The sequence below is a fragment of the Phocoena phocoena genome, chromosome 8 (genome assembly GCF_963924675.1).
Source record: "Phocoena phocoena chromosome 8, mPhoPho1.1, whole genome shotgun sequence".
Taxonomy (NCBI): domain Eukaryota; kingdom Metazoa; phylum Chordata; class Mammalia; order Artiodactyla; family Phocoenidae; genus Phocoena; species Phocoena phocoena.
The window spans coordinates 44,966,919-44,986,379 of NC_089226.1; the positions used below are offsets into that span (position 1 = coordinate 44,966,919).

The 19,461-nt window shown below is 37.1% G+C and overlaps 1 protein-coding gene across 5 annotated transcripts in view; it reads left to right on the forward strand.

Moving 5' to 3' along the window:
- GRM5 (glutamate metabotropic receptor 5) overlaps positions 1-19,461 on the forward strand; it is a 530,088-nt gene that overhangs the window by 386,258 nt on the left and 124,369 nt on the right. The gene's annotated exons all lie outside the window — the stretch shown is intronic.

Genomic DNA, 19,461 nt, shown 5'->3' on the forward strand with positions numbered 1-19,461 from the left:
TTGTGATGTTTCAGGAGACATAACCTAAGCAGAGCCATTCACTCAGTTATTCAACAAATACAAGGATTCACAACGTGCCAAACATCGCTTTACTTGTAAGGGTATCAAGAAGAGGAAAACTAGATCCTGCCCTCGAGGGGTTTAGTGTCTAGTTAGGGAGATCGTCAAGCAAACAAAACTTGTAATTCAATTTTGTAAGCAACATAATATGGGTTTTAAACGAAGCGTTTGGTTAGTTTTATTTGTAGCACATCCAAAGGGTATCTTGACTCTAAGAACCAGGGAGGGTCAATGCTGATTTGTAAGTCAAAGTGTAAAGGTTAAGGTTTGTTAAAACCAATAAGGGATTTGTTGAGACTGACGTCCCACATTGTGTAACAAGCACCTCATATGCATTTGCCAAGGAGTAAAATGTTTTAGTTGGTGGTATAATGTCTTTATCATAATGATGCTGGAACAGAAGAGTGCACTGGGGCAGTGAGGTTGAAATCCTGGCCCACGAACTAATTCCAGTCCACAGAGAAGTGGACTCACCAAAATGAGGAAAATAAGAACAATGTAGTGAATTTTTTATAATGCATTTCCTCCCTGAGTTCACATCCATACTATGTTTTTTCTATCAGTTCATTCTTTTGTGAAAATGGAATGAGGTCGTAAGTGGTGATTTGTAATTATCTTTAAATGTCAGTACAAGTAAAACGAGAACTTGGCAACCTTGTGTCAGTTCCTAATTCGGCAGTGGTGGAGGAGAGAGATGCTGGAGTGTGGCGTGGTACTGCCCAATGAAATCCAGAAATCATAGAAGCCTGGTGTGAGACTTCATTTGCCTCTCTCTTGCTTTCGATACTGCTAACTCTTGTCCAAAATCTTCAAATATTTATTCATTTCCTTTGTTTATACTTTCATGAAAAAATGTGTGTGAATACACAGGATTGTGACTTGTGTTTCACAATTTCAATGTTTATAGCCAATTTTATATTTTTCACAGTTCTATCCAGTTTCTGAAGGACACAAACTTCTTTCTTCTCTTGAGATTTGGGGAGTATGTGGTGGTCTCTGTGTACCGATTCTATGATTGTGTAGAGATTACTCTATGTAGCTACACTGGAGGAGTTTTAGAGGGTCAGCAGTAGATCCAGTCTCCTCTCCAGCTTCTCTTTACTAAGGAGTTAGTGACAACCCCTAACCAGTGTGACTAAGTGAATTTTCCCAGTTGGTCTTCACCCTCTTTTGTACTAATGTTCTTCCTTCCCCACTCCTTTTTGTGTGAAATGTCTTCTCCTTGAAATAATTCTTTGTTTCTCTTACTTTTTTTTTTTCTATTGGAGGTCTTATTGAGATATAGTCTTGAAAAAGACTCTTTGACTGATGTCCATAGAAACGTTATTTCTATGGAAATTGTTCTATAAAATTCTCCATTTGAACTTGTTGCTATAGCTCTCTGTCTTTCACATGAGCACCCTGATGTGACTTCTCTGCACAGGATCTGTTCCTTACTCTAGTTCTGGAAAGCAGTCTTTAGTCCCGCCCCCTTGGAATCTTATCTGTCAACAGATGTCATTTTGTACAGAAAAATAAACAGTTATATGTAATATCTCTGTTATTCTTCTCAATGAGGGAAATAATATTATTATCCTTACTTTAAAATAACAAAACTAAGATTTGGAGAGACAAAACAACTTGCTCAGGAAAACATTAGAACTTAGAATTGAGCTCAGATGTGTCTAAAGTTTAACCAACATGCTATTCTAAACAGAGAGAATATTATAGTTTTAAAAATCACCATCAAATTTGCATTCTATAATAGTTAACATATAGGTCAAAGATACAAAAAAGAAAAATAACTCTTAAAATTATTTGGGTACAACTATGGAATGCGATAATAGATACCTTGATATTCCTACTCTCTACTTTTGACCATATTTCCTTATTTACTCAAATGTCCTTTCAGCATCCCACTCCATATCTTCAAAAAGACCCCAGGTAGTTTATTCTTATCTGTAACACTACTGAATATGAGTAGTGTTTTCCTAAATATAATGTACTTTCATCAAGCAGTGTGCATAAGACAACCACTTTTGAGTTGGAGTGGTAAGTTGGAGCTTATAACTCATTGAGGGCAGGCAAGAAATCTTCACCTTATTCATTGTCTACAGTACCTAAAACCTAATAGATAGTTCAGTAAGTAAAATGGCTTGACACAAAGAGTGGAAATACCCATAGCTGAATTACTGCTTATTTTTCTTAGAAGCTTCTTGAAAGGCAAAGTATAAAAGCTAGGAGAGGTATCTGAATCTGGTAGTCCAGAATTAGCAGTAGCCTTATACAGAATGAGGTATAGAAAAGCTCTGAGTAACCAGAAAGTTAAAGGAAAACTCTTAATATTGAATAAGTAACAGAGCCATCCTGGAAATAGACCAACTCCTAGAAATTAGTTCCGAATAGATTAGAGCTAAGTGATTATAGGTGATTCACTTTGTTGTACAGCAGAAACTAACACAACATTGTAAAGCAACTATACTCCAATAAAAAAAAAATCTGTAGATTTTTTGATGATGGCCATTCTGACTGGTGTGAGGTAATATCTCATTGTAGTTTTGATTTGCATTTCTCTAATGATTAATGATGTTGAGCATCCTTTCATGTGTTTGTTGGCAATCTGTATACCTTCTTTGTAGAAATGTCTATTTAGGTCTTCTGCCCACTTTTGGACTGGGTTGTTTGTTTTTTAAATATTGAGCTGCATGAGCTGCTTATAAATTTTGGAGATTAATCCTTTTCCAGTTTCTTCATTGGCAAATATTTTCTCCCATTCTGAGGGTTGTCTTTTCCTCTTGTTTATGGTTTCCTTTGCTGTGCAAAAGCTTTTAAGTTTCATTAGGTCCCATTTGTTTATTTTTGTTTTTATTTCCATTTCTCTAGGAGGTGGGTCAAAAAGGATCTTGCTGTGATTTATGTCATAGAGTGTTCTGCCTATGTTTTCCTCTAAGAGTTTGATGTTGTCTGGCCTTACCTTTAGGTCTTTAATTCATTTTGAGTTTATTTTTGTGTATGGTGTTAGTGAGTGTTCTAATTTCATTCTCTTACATGTAGCTGTCCAGGTTTCCAGCACCATTTATTGAAGAGGCTGTCTTTTCTTCATTGTATATTCTTGCCTCCTTTATCAAAAATAATGTGACCATATGTGGGTGGGTTTATCGCTGGGCATTCTATCCTGTTCCATTGATCTATATTTCTGTTTTTGTGCCAGTACCATACTGTCTTGATTGCTGTGCAATAAATGCTGGAGAGGGTGTGGCGAAAAGGGAACCCTCTTGCACTGTTGGTGGGAATGTAAATTAATATAGCCACTATGGAAAACAGTATGGAGGTTCCTTAAAAAACTAAAAATAGAACTACCATATGGCCCAGCAATCCCACTACTGGACATATACACTGAGAAAAAAACCATTAATTCAAAAAGAGTCACGTACCACAATGTTCATTGCAGCTCTGTTTACAATAGCCAGGATATGGAAGCAACCTAAGTGTCCATCGACAGATGAATGGATAAAGAAGATGTGGCACATATATACAATGGGATATTACTCAGCCATAAGAAGAAACAAAACTGAGTTATTTGTAGTGAGGTGGATAGACCTAGAGTCTGTCACACAGAGTGAAGTAAGTCAGAAAGAGAAAAACAAATACCGTATGCTAACACATATATATGGAATCTAAGGGGAAAAATGGTCATGAAGAACCTAGGGGCAGGAAGGGAATAAAGACGCAGACCTACTAGAGAATGGACTTGAGGACACAGGGAGGGGGAAGGGTAAGCTGGGACAAAGTGAGAGAGTGGCATGGACATATATCTACCACCAAATGTAAAACCGATAGCTAGGGGAAGCAGCCACATAGCACAGGGAGATCAGCTTAGTGCTTTGTGACCACCTATAGGGGCGGGATAGGGAGGGTGGGACAGAGGGAGATGCAAGAGGGAAGAGATATGGGGATATTTGTATATGTATAACTGATTCACTTTGTTATAAAGCAGAAACTAACATACCATTGTAAAACAATTATACTCCAATAAAGATGTTAAAAAAAATACTATGAACAAAACACTTGGAAGACAAGTGCTTAGGTACAACCTACAAAATAAAATCAGTTATTTGTGAAGTATTGCCATGCATCTACACATGTCTTAAATACAACTATTTTGTATTCTGCAATAAAGTCTTTTTAATTTTGTTAAAAAAAATCTGGATGGAAAACCAATGTGACTAATAACAGCACATTGTTAATGGCAAAACCACTAATACTACCTTAGTATAATTTTCCAAGTACAGTTTATTTTTCTTTAGACTAATGATTTATTGTAACACCTAGACAGCAGTCTTTCATATAGCCTCTTCCAATTTCTCACTAAAGTACTGATGAATACATCAATAACAAAAACAAAACAAAACTAATGTAACAATGATCTTAACTAAGAACGTCAGCCATCAGAATGCCACTGCCTGGAGAACTTCCACTAAATAGCCATAATGCCTATGAAGTCAGATGTTGGTGCAAATGGCTAACTACTGAGAAAAAATGTTGGTGCAGCCTCATGTCACAACGTGTATACATGTGAATACACACACACTTGTATACATACACATACATCCAGATGAGTAAAATAGTTAAGTGTGAAAAAGAAAACTAGAGACAAAAGAAGCTACGGTAGGGGGATGAGGAAGGTTTTACTCAGACAACAAATGATAGCGCATATGAGATTGGGAATATTTGGTAGTTTTAATTAAATAAAAATTTTAAAGTCCTTGTGTTAAAAGGGGAAAAAAGGCCAATATGACAGTCTAAATATTGATTTTCTTACAAGAAAAACTCATCCAACTTTAAAATATAAATATTAAAAAACAGATAAATGTACAATGGATATATTGTACTTCATAGAACAATTAGAAATGCGTAATAAACATAAGAAAAAATTCACTCCCATTGTTAATCATAAAAATACAAATGTTCTTTTTTATCTTTCTATATTTTTGAAACATTCTAAAATGAGAAAAAGTTATTTCTTATCCAAAAAACAGAAGAAAAAATAACATTTTCAAATTATCATTTTAGGAAGCTTTCTCCACCCCACATACACACATTTTTAAGGAAGGTACCACATACACACATTTTTAAGGAAGGCACCTTCCTTTATATGTGTGTGGTGTGTGTGGTATGTTGTAGAATAATGTATATATAATGTACATAAAACACAAAAATCTTAAGTGAATTTAAGCTTTATACATTTTTACATATATATATACATCTCTGTAACTACCATCCAAAGCAACAATATCAGAAAGTTCTCTCATGCCCAATCCCAATCAATATCATGCTCCATTAATATAAATTTTTTCAATGCCCATCAGTTTTGCCTACCCTGTACATCACATAAATGGAATCTTACATTATTTACTTGTTGTGTCTGGTCCTTTCCCCTCAAAATAGTGTTGTGGGATTCATCCCCATTATGTGTATCAGTAGTTTATTCTTTATTGCTGTGTACTGTTCCTTTATATGAATACACCAGAATTTATCTATCAGTTCTCCTACAGATGGAAATTTGGATTAAGTATTATAAATAAAGCTTTTATGAACACTCTTGTACATATCATCTGGCAAACATATATCCTAATTCCTGTTAGATGTATACCTGGTAATGGAACTGTGAGGTCATAAGCTAAGCATATATTTAGCTTTCATAGATATTGCCAAGCAGTTTTCATAGCTAACTGAACTAACAAATTTCCACTGAAATGCATGAGAGTTCAAGTTGCTGTGCACCCTTGACAACAGTTGGTATTATCTTTTTTACTTTAAACATTCTGTCAGTGTTGGGTTATCATATTATGATTTTGATTGGCTTTTCCATCATACATTATGAAGCTAAGTTCCTTTTCAAATGTTTATTGGAAATTTGGGCATCCTCTTTTGTAAAGTATCTGTTCCAGTCTTGTGCACATTTGATTACTTTTTAATATCTATTTTAAGAGTTCCTCATATACTATGGATGAGATTTTTATTAGATATATGTATCATGAAAATCACCCAATTGGGAGTGTAGCTTATTACTATTTCCTATTTGCTACTTGTTTTTTTGCTACTTGTTATTTGTCCAATTTATTCTTTAATTTTAAAATATCTATCTACCTATCTATCTATTTATCTATTGGGCTACGCCAGGTCTTTATCTGCAGCATGCGGGATCTTCGCTGCTACATGCAGAATCGTCACTGCGGTATGCAGGATCTTTTAGTGGCGGCATGCAGAATCTAGTTCCCTGAACAGGGATCAAACCCAGGTCCCGGCCCCCTGCATTGCGAGCATGGAGTGTTAACCACTGGACCACAGAGGGAAATCCCTATTCTTTAATTTTTTAATTTTTCCTTCCTATTGTCTTCTTCTGGATTAATCAATATTTTTATTATCCTATGTTGTCACCACTATGAACATTTTTGTTTCATCTCAGTATAATTCATTTACAGTTTTCAATAAAAATTCCTAAATGAATCCTTAATTTAATACAAACTACTTTTTTTTATTTTTTTATGGATTTATTTTTTTTAATTTTTTTTTTACATCTTTATTGGAGTATAATTGCTTCACAATGGTGTGTTAGTTTCTGCTTTATAACAAAGTGAATCAGTTACACATACACATGTGTTCCCATATCTCTTCCCACTTGTGTCTCCCTCCCTCCCACCCTCCCCATCCCACCCCTCCAGGCGGTCACAAAGCACCGAGCTGATCTCCCTGTGCTATGCAGCTGCCTCCCACTAGCTATCTACCTTACGTTTGGTAGTGTATATATGTCCATGCCTCTCTCTCACTTTGTCACAGCTTACCCTTCCCCTTCCCCATATCCTCAAGTCCAAGTAGGTCTGTGTCTTTATTCCCATCTTACCCCTAGGTTTTTCATGACATTCTTTTTTTCTTAAATTCCATATATATGTGTTAGGATACAGTATTTGTCTTTCTCTTTCTGACTTAATTCGCTCTGTATGACAGACAGGTCTATCCACCTCATTACAAATAGCTCAATTTCGTTTCTTTTTATGGCTGAGTAATGTTCCATTGTATATATGTGCCACATATTCTTTATCCATTCATCCGATGATGGACACTTAGGTTGCTTCCATGTCCTGGCTATTGTAAACAGAGCTGCAATGAACATTGTGGTACATGACTCTATTTGAATTAATGGGTTTTTTCTCAGTGTATATGCCTAGTAGTGGGATAGCTGGGCCATATCGTAGTTCTATTTGTAGTTTTGTAAGGAACCTCCATACTGTTTTCCATAGTGGCTGTACCAATTCACATTCCCACTAGCAGTGCAAGAGGGTTCCCTTTTCACCACACCCTCTCCAGCATTAATTGTTTCTAGATTTTTTGATGATGGCCATTCTGACTGGTGTAAGATGATATCTCATTGTAGTTTTGACTTGCATTTCTCTAATGATTAATGAACTTGACCATTGTTTCATGTTTTTGTTGGCAGTCTGTATATCTTCTTTGCAGAAATGTCTATTTAGGTCTTCTGCCCATTTTTGGATTGGGTTGTTTGTTTTTTGTTATTGAGCTGCATGAGCTGCTTATAAATTTTGGAGATTAATCCTTTGTCAGCTGCTTCATTTGCAAATATTTTCTCCCATTCTCAGGGGTGTCTTTTCGTCCTGTTTATGGTTTCCTTTGCTGTGCAAAAGCTTTTAAGTTTTGTTAGGTCCCATTTGTTTATTTTTGTTTTTATTTCCACTTCTCTAGGAGGTGGGTCAAAAAGGATCTTGCTGTGATTTATGTCATAGAGTGTTCTGCCTATGTTTTCCTCTAAGAGTTTGATAGTTTCTGGCCTTACATTTAGGTCTTTAATCCATTTTGAGCGTATTTTTGTGTATGGTGTTAGGGAGTGATCTAATCTCATACTTTTACAGGTACCTGTCCAGTTTTCCCAGCACCACTTATTGAAGAGGCTGTCCTTTCTGCACTGTACATTCCTGCTTCCTGTATCAAAGATAAGGTGACCATATGTGTGTGGGTTTATCTCTGGGCTTTCTATCCTGTTCCATTGATCTATCTTTCTGTTTTTGTGCCAGTACCATACTGTCTTGATTACTGTAGCTTTGTAGTATAGTCTGAGGTCAGGGAGCCTGATTCCTCTAGCTCCATTTTTCGTTCTCAAGATTGCTTTGGCTATGCGGGGTCTTTTGTGTTTCCATACAAATTGTGAAATTTTTTGCTCTAGTTCTGTGAAAAATACCAGTGGTGGTTTGATAGGGATTGCATTGAATCTGCAGATTGCTTTGGGTAGTAGAGTCATTTTCACAGTGTTGATTCTTCCAATCCAAGAATGTGGTATATCTCTCCATCTATTTGTATCATCTTTAATTTCTTTCATCAGTGTCTTATAATTTTCTGCATACAGGTCTTTTGTCTCCTTAGGTAGGTCTATTCCTAGATATTTTATTCTTTTTGTTGCAATGGTAAATGGCAGTGTTTTCTTAATTTCACTTTCAGATTTTTCATCATTAGTGTATAGGAAAGCAAGAGATTTCTGTGCATTAATTTTGTATCCTGCAACTTTACCCAATTCATTGATTAGCTCTAGTAGTTTTCTGGTAGCATCTTTAGGATTCTCTATGTATAGTATCATGTCATCTGCAAACAGTGACAGCTTTACTTCTTTTCCAATTTGGATTCCTTTTATTTCCTCTTCTTCTCTGATTGCTGTGGCTAAAACTTCCAAAACTATATTGAATAAGAGTGGTGAGAGTGAGCAACCTTGTCTTGCTCCTGATCTTAGTGGAAATGCTTTCAGTTTTTCACCACTGAGGATGATGTTGGCTGTGGGTTTGTCATATATGGCCTTTATTATGTTGAGGAAAGTTCCCTCTATGCCTACTTTCTGCAGGGTTTTTATCATAAATGGGTGTTGAATTTTGTCGAAAGCTTTCTCTGCATCTATTGAGATGATCTTATGGTTTTTCTCCTTCAATTTGTTAATATGGTGTATCACATTGATTGTCTTGCGTATATTGAAGAATCCTTGCATTCCTGGAATAAACCCCACTTGATCATGGTGTATGATCTTTTAAATGTGCTGTTGGATTTTGTTTGCTAGTATTTTGTTGAGGATTTCTGCATCTATGTTCATCAGTGATATTGGCCTGTAGTTTTCTTTCTTTGTGACATCCTTGTCTGGTTTTGGTATCAAGGTGATGGTGGCCTCCTAGAATGAATTTGGGAGTGCTCCCCCCTCTGCTATATTTTGGAAGAGTTAATACAAACTACTTTAAGTTGGCTCTTGTTTATATTCAAGAATCTTACAAGTATTTAAGTCTATTTATCCCCTTTCACTGTTTTCTGCTATTGCCATATAATTTGCTTTTATATGTATTATATACACTACTTTGTTTTGATTTGATTTGTTATAATTGTTGCTCTGAATGGTCAATAGTCTTATATTTACCCATGCTAGTGTTCTTCATTCCTTCTGCTACTTCCTTGCTTTCATCTCTGATTCTTTCAAGCTGAAGAATTTCCTTTAGTGTTTCTTATAATGTAGGCTACTGCCAACAAATTATATCAGCTTTTTTTCTCAGAGTGTTTTTATTTTCCCTTTATTTATTTTTTCAGTTTTATTGAGATATATTTGACATACAACACTGCATAAGTTTATGGTGTACAACATAATGATTTGAATAAAATACATCATGTAATGGTTACCACAATAGCTTAGCAAACATCCATCAGGTCACACAGATAAAACATTAAAGAAATAGAAAAAAATTTTATTTTCTTTGTGATGAGAACTCTTAGGATTTACTCTCCCAGCAACTTTCATTTATAATGTACATCAGTGCTAATTATATTTATCATGTTGTACATTACATCCCTAGTACTTATTTATCTTACAACTGGAAGTTTGTACCTTTTGACCATGTTCATCCTAACCCCTGTCCTCCCTCCCCCCATCTCTGGTAGCCACAAATATGATCTCTTTTTCTATGAGTTTGTTTGTTTTGAAGCATAACTGACCTATAACACTATGTTAGTTCAGGGCACATAACATAGTGATTTGATATTTCTATAGATTTTGAAATATATTGTTTTTGAAGTATATATTTACTGAGTATAGCATTCTATATTGGCAGGTTTTCTTTTCTTTTGTTTTTTTTTTTTTTAAGTTTTGTAGAGTTTATTGTGATGAACTTTATAATTTATTTATTTTTTTTTTGGCTGTGTTGGGTCTTAGTTGTGGCACGTGGGATCTTTCGTTGCGGCACGCAGGCCATTTGTTGCGGTGTGTGGGCTTCTCTCTAGTTGTGGCACACATGCTCCAGAGCACGCGGGCTCCAGAGCACATGGTTGTGGTGTGTGGGCTTAGTTGCCCTGCGGCATGTGGGATCTTAGTTCCCTGACCAGGGATCAAACTGGCGTCTCCTGCATTGCAAGATGGATTCTCAACCACTGGACCACCAGGGAAGTCCCTGGAAGGTTGTCTTTTGTTTAGTATTTTTCTCCGTTTTTTGTTCCCTTTAAAAACAACATTCCATTTGTTTTCCTGAAATCCATGATTTCATTGAGAAGTCAGCCGTAATTCTTGATGTTGTCCCACTGTTGGCAATATGTCTTTTTTCTCTAGGCTTTTAAGATAGCTTTTTTTTTTAAGTTTTTGTTAACTATGATGCAAGTAGGTGTGATTTCCACTGCATATTTCTTTTATAGGGTTTCCAGAGCTTCTTAAAACCATGGATTAAAGACTTGGATCTGTGTAGAAAAATTTCCATACGTTATTTCCCAATACAGCCCTTCTGCCACATTTCTCTCTCTGCTCCTTCCAGTACCCAGTTACACCTGTGTTACATCATTTGACTATGTCTCACATGTGATATTTTCTCTAGGCTCACTTTCTTCCTTTCTTTCTTTTCTCTTCTTTCTCTCTTTTTCTTTCTTTCTTTCCTTCTTTCATATCTCTCTTTCTCTCTGCGCTTCAGTTTGACTTTTTTCTACTATTCTTTCTTCAATCTCACTAATTGTGTCTTCCCCTACATCCAGTCTGCTGTTAACCATAATAAAAAGTTCTTAATTTCAGGTATGGCATTTTACAATCCTAGAATGCCCATGTAATTCTTTTTATAGTTTCCAATTTTCTGTTGAAGTTCTCCTTCTCATCCATTTTTCAACACTACATTTGCTTGAAAATATTGATTATAGTTATTTTAAGGTCCGTTTTTTCAAATTCTAACACCCAAGATCTTCCATCAGTCTACTTCTATTGACTTATTTTTCTTAGTTACTAGTCACATTTTATGCTTCTTGATACAATGAAATATGTTTTCTTTTATGCCAGACATTGAGTATAAAGTAACCATAAGGACTGAATTTTATATTTTTTCCCCCAGTGGTTTGCCTTTTTGAGATTCAAAGCAAATGAGATGGGGTAGGTTGCAGCAGAAGGTAGAAGCAGTCAATCTCTGGTTAAGAATATCTTTACAGGACAGTTGGCATGGAATTTTAATTGAGAGTCTTGGCTAGTGTATCCCCTGCCCTGGATTACTGACTCAATCAGATTTTTACATTTTTGAGTTTTGCCCTCTAGCCTCTCGCACCATACTGTTTCTAAATTGGGCATGAGAAAAAAACTAATTGACTAATCGAAGTTTGAGCAGTTTTCATTCCTCAAGTGGTGCTTTTCTGCCAAATATTATGAAACAATGGGAGATTTCAGTCTTCTTCAAAATCATGAGCCTCTCATGAAGCTTCCAGAATCAGGAAGTGAAGCATGAGGTCAAATGGCTGTCATACATTTAGGGTTCCTGGAGTTTACAAACTGACATACCAGATCATTTCAATATCCAAACATTTTTCCGGTTTCTCTTTTCTCCAGCAGTGTCATATACTAGGTGGAATTACATCTCCCCCTCCCCCAGTCCCAATTCATATCCTTTCCCAGAACCTCAGAATGTGACTTCATTTAGAAATAGTGTCATTGCAGATGTAATTAGTTAAAATGAGGACATACTGAAGTTGGATGGGTTCATAATCCAATATGACAGATGTCTTTATAAAAAGAAGAGAAGGGACACAAAGAGAGACACACAGGGAAAATGGCATGGGAAGACACAGCAGGAGCCTGAGTGATGCAGCAGAAAGCCAAGGAATGCCAACGATTAACAGCCACCACCAGAAGCTAGAAGAGGAAAGGAAGATTCTACCCAGTGTCTCAGGTGGAGTATGGCCGTGCTAACAACTTGATTTCGAACTTTTAGCATCCAGAACCGGGAGAGAATAAATTTCTGTTGTTTTCAGCCACCTAGTTTGTGGTACTTTGTTATGGTAGCCCTAGGAAACTAATGTCCCTTCATCTAGACCAAGCTGGATCATCAGCCTGGGTCCCTAATCTGCAGATACTCTCAGACAATAAAGCAACTGGTGATACCTGTCCACTTTTGCAAGTTTCCTCTCTGTTAGTTGATTTTGTCTTTGTTGCTTCCACACGTCTTCACTGCCTTTAAATTTTTTGGTTTTTGCATTTCTTTGACGTTTTGAAGTTATACAGTAAAAGAATTTTCATTTGCTTTCTTCTCCATTCTAACACCAGAAGTTCCTCCTTTACTCTTTATTCTTAATTGCCACAACCGTGCAATGCCAATTTTGATGTATAGATAAAGCCTGCAATTTATAATGTCTAAAATGTTGAGACTTTTGTTAATTTTTGTTTTATTTTTAAGCATTTAAAAATTTAAATCAAAATATAACTATATCCCTTAAGTGTTTTAACTATGTGGTACTGTTACAACACAGATTTTATCTACTATTAACAGTGAGCCTGATTTCAGTAAATTTTACTTGAAATGCACAATTATTTTAGACTTACATTATAAATTAATGAATAATAAAAGTATTAAGAATATAATTTAATTATTCTAATTGTTCATTTAAATAACCCAGTATTAAAAGCTACAGAGAATTAAAATAAAACTATCTTCTAGTAACTGTATGCTATTTTATTTTGGAACCAATTTAAGGACCCATTTCCTTTACAGTTATACTCTGTCACCCACTGACATTCATTTACCATCTCTTTTCTATGATTTCTCTCTGTCACCTCCAGTAACTTCTAGAGGTGTCATTTATGACACTAACACAATTATTCTCACCTCCATGTCCCGAGGGCACCTCAAACTTATATATCTAAAACTAACCTCATTATAACTTGCTCCAACCATAGCCCCAAACTTTGAGTTCCTTCTTTTTTGCATCTCCAGTTTAAGTAAATGATACACTCATCCACCCTGTCTCCCAAGATGTGGGACTAAGGGATCCTCTTGTATCCCCTTCTCTCATCCTCACAGCCAACTGGTGACCAAATACTGTTAATTCTAGTGTTTGAACATCTTCCACATCTGTTCCCTCCTTTACATGGCTGCCTGAATTCAAACCTTTATACTACTGCTGTGGTTTAGATCATCATCTCTTACCTCAGGTATTAAAATAATCTCCATATTGAATCTTCTTTTTGACACCGGCTTCTTCCTGCTCCATTTTATGCTGAAAACTAGTCCCTAAACTGTGCATCTAAAGAACAGGTCTCATCATGTTACTCACATTCTTAAAGATCTTTGGTTTTCCAGTGTCTACAGAAAGGAATCCCAACTCCTTTGCTCCAGTCAAAACTCTTCAAATTCATCATTTACATTTTTTCAAATCTCATCTTTCATTTCTTAAACCCATGGAATCTAGGCTCCAGCCACTACCTGATTGTGTTCCTCCATTTTTAAGTGGCATGCCCCCTTAAGTCCCTGTGCTTGTGCACATGCTCAGTCTTGCTCTGTGAAAAGCCTACCTCAAGCTATTTGTCAATTCCACTGAGCTCACATTCTCCTGGTTTCTAATAACTCCAGCTGCCCTCTCAAAGGAACTCTGTCTCCCTCACATTGCACTTCCTGTGCCTTTTGTCTTCTTTTTGTCACATGCAATCCAGATACTGAACATAGATCTTGCACTTCCTTTAGCTTTATGCTACCAAGTAACCACTCACACAGGCATCTATGTGTGTGGCAAACTACTATCAACAAAATGAGGATGAGATAAATGGGTTCAGAGCAACATAAAAGTACTTTGGCCCCGAGGGCATTTCTGGGGCTCTAATAATGTTCTGTTGCTTGAGCCAGGATGTATTTGTTTTAAGAAAAATTAATGTATGGTTATGATTTTTACCCTTTTCTGTGTTAATGTTTTAATTTAATAAGAGTTTACCTTAACCAACCCCCATCCAGATAAAAGTCCTCAGGCCACTATATCCAGTCTAACATTTCTTCCAGTCCACATTCTACCACAGTACTCTCCCACACACACTCCCACTCTGTCACCAGCTTTCTGCCACCATGTTGATTGATTCTTACCCCTTCCTTTCTCTGTAATCCTTACTTCCTTTCTTAATATTTCTACACACCAAAATAAATAAGTTACTTTGCCCCACAGAAGGCCATTTACTCCAGAGAAAAAAACAATGCCATCCCCATAGAGGATAAAGCAGCTACAGCAATGTAATTTTTTCCACTGTATTACACCAACATACAAACAGAAATTTCACATTGTTACACCAGCATGTAAACATGTTATGTTCCTTTTTCTCCATCAAATTATAAAGTTCTAGAGAAGAGAAAATGTCTTACTCATCTCTGCTTTCCAAATTCCTAGCACAATGCCTTGTATATGGAAAGCATTTGATAAATATTGCTAAATAAATGTGACTTTATTTCTCTTAGACCTAGGTAGGGTTACAAGGGCTATAGAACCTAGAACAGTGGTTCCCAATCTGTGGGCTGCAAGTCCCAGGGGTCACTGTTGATTTGTTGACTGGGTCTAGAATTCTTAGGTGGTTGAGCACTGTCAGTAGACCGAACTTTGTCTTGCATATCCTTGTGTGAACATGTGTGTGTTTATACACACATGCACCTTATTTTTATGCACAAGCTGTTGCAGTTAACAAATTATAAATTAATTTTTAAATTACTGAAATCATAGTAATTTCTTTCTACTATGTGTTTTCTACAACAAAAGATACTAAAGGTACAAATAACGTTTATGGAGTGTCTGTAACATTTTGACATTAAAACAATTTCCTTTATTTAAAAAGGCTGGTTCAGGGCTTCCCTGGTGGCGCAGTGGTTGAGAGTCCGCCTGCCGATGCAGGGGACGCGGGTTCCTGCCCCGGTCCGGGAAGATCTCACATGCCGTGGAGCGGCTGGGCCCGTGAGCCATGGCCCGTGAGCCATGGCCACTGAGCCTGCGCGTCCGGAGCCTGTGCTCCAAAACGGGAAAGGCCACGACAGTGAGAGGCCCGCGTACCACAAAAAAAAAAAAAAAAAGGCTGATTCCACTAGCGTGGCAGTGTTTCTTTTCCCTTTCTGTTGCAGTAAGTTTCCAGATGGAGGTGTCCACATTTTCTCTAATAAAAATGTCTCATGAGGGACTTGAGGTAGGTTAGTTACAGGTTACCTCCTTACCAGAATTTTTTTCCTGCCATCTTGTTTGCTTTTAAAATGCTTTTTAGTAGTTTAGCCATTACTCAAAACACTTCAGCATCTCTCCATATTGAAAACATGGCTGGAAAAGCCAAAACAGTGCATTGAGAGGAAAGAATTGTCTGGTAAGAGTAGCTGGACTACAGGAAAACTTTCACAAGGGCTAAACAAAATAAACTGAGTGTCACAGCTACCCCCAAATTAGAGGTTTCTTGTCATAATGTACACCAACCTGTTGAAAAAGGACAAATTTTGTGTAAAACAAATTTAAGTATCTTTCTTTAATCTAGCGTCCCCTTTTCTTTGTTTGTTTTACTACGTATAAACAAACTACGTATAAACTCATCTTTTTATGTAATGCTGATTCGCACATACTTCAGGAAAAGACTACACTAGAACAATATTAATAACCATATATTTAAGAAGAAATTTCATCACATTATATTAGTGTATATGGTGAAAACTGCTGAACAGATGCCAATGCAGGGGACACGGGTTCGAGCCCTGGTCCAGGAATATCCCACATGCCGTGGAGCAACTAAGCCCGTGTGCCACAACTACTGAGCCTGTGCTCTAGAGCCCACGAGCCACAACTACTGAGCCCATGTGCCACAACTACTGAAACCCACATGCCTAGATCCTATGGTCCACAACAAGATAAGCCACCACAATGAGAAGTCTGTACACCACAAAGAAGAGTAGCCCCCGGTTTCCGCAACTAGAGAAAAAAGTCCCGTGCGCAACAACGAAGATCCAATGCAGCCAAAAACAACAACAAAGAAATGTACTCAGAGAAATCCCCAGAAGAAAGCCCCTTGAATCAGAAACTGCAAAGGCTTCCAAACTCTTAATACACTGGAACTGAAACCCAAGATGTATTACAAATATTTAAAAGAAACCAAAGAGAGACCTGAGAAGCTTGCTGAATCAGTCACTTGAGGCACTGGATTTAGACCCAGAAGATCTATATTAAAAAACTTAACCTGTAGCTGATACTAGGTCTCCGTGAGTCTCAGTCTTCTCCTGTGTGAGTTGGGGATGATTATTAAAAACAACACCTAACTCACAGGACTCTAGAGAGGCTTAAATAGGATGATGTATGGGAAGAAAATGCCTGCTTCCAACAAAGATGAAATAATAGATACTGGATTTATTCTCCTGCTTGAAATAACAACAACAAAATAAGACAAAGTATATAAAACAATAGTTTTCAAGACACTGGACAGCAAGCAGTGAAGGAAAGTTATTCTTAAGAGACAGAAAATAAATGAGGTGAGCCCTCTGAGCTGAGAAGATGGAACTGTGAGTTCAGAGAGACCAAGGAAGCTAGAGTTTGCAGAGCACAGGAACAAAGAGGAGAGAGCGGCACGAAAAGAGAACTCTGGGGATCTGCAGAAGCTCCTTCTTGAGTATTCAACTGAGTGTTGATCACTACATGCATGGGAGGATAATACTTGAGACCCGGGAAAGAACCACCCCAAAGGATTAGAACAGTGCTCCTGGCACCCACATGAGACAATGAACAGTGTCTGTCCCCAGCAGTTAGACTGGAAAAATTTACAATTCTTTAGGCTAAAATACTTAGGGGAAACTGTATATCTGTATAACTAGATATATTAGAAAAGAAGAATATTTCAACTCAATGACCACAGATCCACCTTAAGAAATTTGGAAAAGAAGAACAAATTAAACTCAGAGTGAGTAGAAGAATGAAAGTAATAGATCAGAGTGAAAAATCAATGGAATCTAAAACAGAAATACAATAGAGCAAATCAATGGAACTAAAGCTTGGTTCTTTGAAAAGATCAATAAAATTGAAAAAACAGACTGATCAGGAAAAGAGAGAAAACACAAATTACCAACGTCAGAGATGAGAGAGGTAACATCACTACAGAGTCTACAGATACGAAAAGGATAATAAGGAAATATTTTTTAAAACACCTTTACCCAATAAACGTCAACTTAGATAAAACAGAGAAATCCCTTGAAATTCACAAACTATGTATGAGAGTTCACAGAAGACAGCCAGAATAGTCTTATATACAGTAAAGAAATTAAATTTGTAGTTAAAAACTTTACCACACACAAAAAAACCATCTAGGCTATACCGTTTCACTGGTGAATTGCCACCAAATATTTAAGGAGGAACTGCTACAAATTCTACATAAACTCTACCAGAAAATTAGAGGCAAGAATACTTCCCAATTCAATTAATGAGGTCAGTGTTACCTTGATACCCAAATCAGACCAAGATGATCACAAGAAAAAAAACTACAAACCAATATACTTCATAAATATTGGTATAAATATTCCAAACAAAACTTTAGCAAATTATATCCAACAAATGTAAAAAGTATACTATATTATGACCAAGTAGGATTTATCCCCAAATGTAAGGTTGATTAAATATGCAGTTATTGATAAATGTAATTTATTTTATTAAAAACCTAAAAAATTGTAAAATGTGTGAAAACCTAATATTGATTTCTGATAAAATTCTCAGCAAACCAGGACTAGACAGAAACTTCCTCAAGCTAATAAGTTTTTCCCCTATGATCAGGCAAAGAGATTAGCTCTTACCACCAGAGATGATAGTCAGTGAAATATACATCAACTAAAGAAATTAAAGGCAGCCAGATTTGAAAAATAAAACTGTCTTTATTAACAAATTGCATGATTTCTTGCCTAGAAAATCCAATGGTGTCTGCAAAAAGTTCTAGTGAGTTTATTAAGTTTGCATTTTGCAAGATTAATACACAGAAGTTCTATACAGTAACAGTAAACAGAAAGTGAAATTAAAAATTAGTACTACTTAGGGAGATTGGTTCAAGATGGTGAAGCAGACGGACGAGCTCTCACTCCCTCTTGCGAGAGGACCAGAATCACAACTAACTGCTGAACAATCATTAAGAGGTAGACACTGGAACTCACCAGAAAAGATACCCCACATCCAAAGACAAAGGAGAAGCCACAATGAGATGGTAGGAGGGGCGCAATCACAATAAAATCAAATCCCATAAATGCTGGATGGGTGACTCACAAACTGGAGAACACTAATACCACAGAAGTCCACCCACTGCAGTGAAGGTTCTGAGCCCCTTGTCAGGCTTCCCAACATGGGGGTCCAGCAATGGGAGGAGAAATTCCTAGAGAATCAGACTTTGAAGGCTAGCAGGATTTGACTGCAGGACTTCAACAGGACTGAGGGAAATAGAGACTCCTCTCTTGGAGGGCACACACAAAGTAGTGTGTGCATCGGAACCCAGGAGAAGGAGCAGTGACCCAACAGAATATTGAACCAGACCTACATGCTAGTGTTGGAGGGTCTCCTGAGAGGCGGGGGTGGCTGTATCTCACTGTGAGGACAAGGACACTGGCAACATCAGTTCTGGGAAGTACTCCTTGGCGTGAGCCCTCTCAGAGTCTGCCATTAGCCCCAAAAAAGAGCCTGGGAAGGTTCCAGTGTTGGGTTGCCTCAGGCCAAACAACCAACAGGGAGGGAACCCAGCCCCACACATCAGCAGACAAGTGGATTAAAGTTTTACTGAGATCTGCCCACCAGAGCAACAGCCAGCTCTACCCACAACCAGTCCTTCCAATCAGGAAACTTGCGCAAGCCTCTTAGATAGCCTCATCCACCAGAGGGCAGGCAGCAGAAGCAAGAAGAACTACAATCCTGCAGCCTGTGGAACAAAAACCACATTCACAGAAAGACAGGCAATATGAAAAGGCAGAGGGCTATGTACCAGATGAAGGAACAAGATAAAACCCCAGAAAAACAACTAAATGAAGTGGAGATAGGCAACCTTCCATAAAAAGAATTCAGAATAATGAGTGAAGATGATCCAGGACCTCAGAAAAAGACAGGAGGCAGAGATTGAGAAGATGCAAGAAA